The sequence below is a fragment of the Elephantulus edwardii genome, unplaced genomic scaffold (assembly GCF_000299155.1).
Source record: "Elephantulus edwardii isolate Elephantulus edwardi_28Jun2011 unplaced genomic scaffold, EleEdw1.0 scaffold00045, whole genome shotgun sequence".
Taxonomy (NCBI): domain Eukaryota; kingdom Metazoa; phylum Chordata; class Mammalia; order Macroscelidea; family Macroscelididae; genus Elephantulus; species Elephantulus edwardii.
Genome location: NW_006399795.1, coordinates 2,088,844 through 2,091,321, shown reverse-complemented (window position 1 = coordinate 2,091,321; position 2,478 = coordinate 2,088,844). Strand labels below are relative to the sequence as shown.

The window sequence follows — 2,478 nt, the reverse complement described above, 5'->3', positions numbered from 1 at the left end:
TCTGCGCTCAGGGGGAGCTATGATCTTGATCTTCATCATGCTGGGGGCCAGCGCTGTGATCTCCTTCTGCCTCCTCTCTGCTATGCCTGGGTACTTGGTGGTCCCGCCAGAAAGCACTGTGTTGGCGTAGAGGTCCTTGCGGATGTCAACATCACACTGCATGATGTAGCTTCATGGATGCCACAAGACTCCATGCCCAGGAAGAAGGGCTGGAAGAGTGCCTCAGGGCAGCAGAAACACTCATTGCCGATGGTGACGACCTGCCCATCGGGCAGCTCATAGCTCTTCTCCAAGGAGGAAGAGGAAGCCGCCGTGGCCATCTCCTACTCCAAGTCCAGGGCAACGTAGCACAGCTTCTTCTTGATGTTACGCACAATTTCCCGCTCAGCCGTTGTGGTGAAGCTGTAGCCTCGCTCGGTTAGGATCCTCATGAGGTAGTCTGTCAGGTCCTGGCCAGCCGGGTCCAGATGCAGGATGGCATGGGGGAAGGCGTACCCCTGGCAGATGGGCAGTGTGGGTGACCCTATTGCCGGAATCTATCACAATGCCAGTGGTTCGGCCAGAGGCATACAGGGACAGCACGGCCTGGATGGCGATGTACATGGCAGGGGTGTTGAAGGTCTCGAACATGATCTGGGTCATCTTCTCCCGGTTAGCCTTAGGGTTCAGGGGGCCTCTGTCAGCAGCACAGGGTGCTCTTCAGGGGGCACACGCAGCTCATTGCAGAAGGTGTGGTGCCAGATCTTCTCCATGTCGTCCCAGTTGGAGACAATGCCATGTTTGATGGGGTACTTGAGGATCAGAATGCCTCTTTTGCTCTAGGCTTCGTCCCCCATGTAGGCGTCCTTCTGGCCCATGCCCACCATCACGCCCTGGTGCCGAGGGCGCCCCACGATGGAGGGGAAGACAGCCCGGGGGGGGGTGTCATCGCCCGCGAAGCCGGCCTTGCACATGCTGGAGCCGTTGTCGACCACGAGGCGCAGCGATGTCATCATCCATGGTGAGCTGGGGGTGGCGGGTGTGAACCGGCGGCGGTGACTGTGCGAAGGGGCCTGTGCTCTGGGGTGGACACTCTTGACACTAGCTGTCAGGAAATCAAAAGATGAATTTCATTGGGAAAATTTGCTATCAGGGCCTTCTCCAGAGTACTGAGAAGCAACGATGTCTAGTCTAAAGTGCACCTGATCCAGGCCATGGTCTTCGCAACTTCTTGTTATACATCATAGAGCTGGACAATGACTAAAGCCAGGAGAATCGATGCCTTTGAGTTGTGGTGCTGGAGAAGAGTATTTAACATACCATGGACTACCAAGAGAACTAAACAGGTCTGTTTGGAGAAGGTGAAACCAAGTTTCCCCTTGAAGGCTAGGACTTTGAAGCTTCATCTCACATACTCTGGGCATGTGGCCAGGAGGGACTGGTCCTTGGAGAAGGACATCATGCTTAGAAGGGTTGAGAGATAGATAGCACAGGAGAGGAAGACCCCAGATGAGACGGACTGACACAGTAACTGGGGTAACGGGGAAGGTGTGTCGAAATGAGTGAGACTGGCTTAGGACAGGGCAGACTTCAGAGCTGTTGGACACAGGGTCGCTGTGAGTCGCAGGCAACTCGAAGACACCTAACAACAACTAAACTAAATTAGACCTTATCATGGAATGTCGACAGAACAAAGAAATCTGTCTTGAAGGATATGCAAGCAGAGTGTTTCTCAGAGGCAAGGATGGTGCAACTTTGTTTCGCTTACTTAGGGCATATTTGCAGAACCAGTCCTTAGAGAGAGACACATCCTGCTGGGAGAGACAGAAGGTCAACCAAAGAGAGGAAGACAATCCGTGATGTAGAATGACCTAGTGACTGCATTAACTGGCTAGTGTAGATCCATATTCAGATGTTGTTCACAGGGTTGCTGTGAGTCATCTAACAACACTACTTGCCCAAAAGTTGTTGATTCAAAGTCACATCTCAGTGTTAAGGCCCCATCTATAGGACCCTCCCAACGGAAGGATCTGGCAAGTCATTTTTGGTGACACTTTCCTCCCTTGACACAGGGCTACCGAAAAACCAGTCAAGATTGATGGGATAATTAGACTGTCTTCAAAGGTTTTCATCAATGTCTCCTCTCCCTCTAGTAGTTATCTCAACAAAATCTGAACATTTTGCTTAGACATAAGTTAAAACTTACTGGATTTACCAAAGATTTTACTCAGATTCTCATGCCCCAAAGAATTTGCCTCTGTCACTGATGGCTACCATTCTCTTGAGTCTGTTAATTTTTTTTTTTGAGTCTGTTAATTTCTATGTCTTTATATTTTGTAAGAGGTAATATCATTGTAGTAATTGGTTACTTTATCTAGAACCAAAGTGGCAAAAGTCAGATGTCATTTGAGTTTGGTGGTCACACCTTTTTTTTTTTTTAAAAAAAAGAAAAACTGGTGATAAATAGTTTAGGCTCATCATTGAAAATCTAATGGAAAT

The 2,478-nt window shown here is 49.4% G+C and overlaps 1 pseudogene; it reads right to left on the bottom strand.

Annotated features, from left to right (window-relative positions):
• The window catches only part of LOC102858739, a 5,377-nt pseudogene extending 4,378 nt beyond the window's left edge, over window positions 1–999 (bottom strand).
• Between the last annotated feature and the right edge of the window lie 1,479 nt (window positions 1,000–2,478).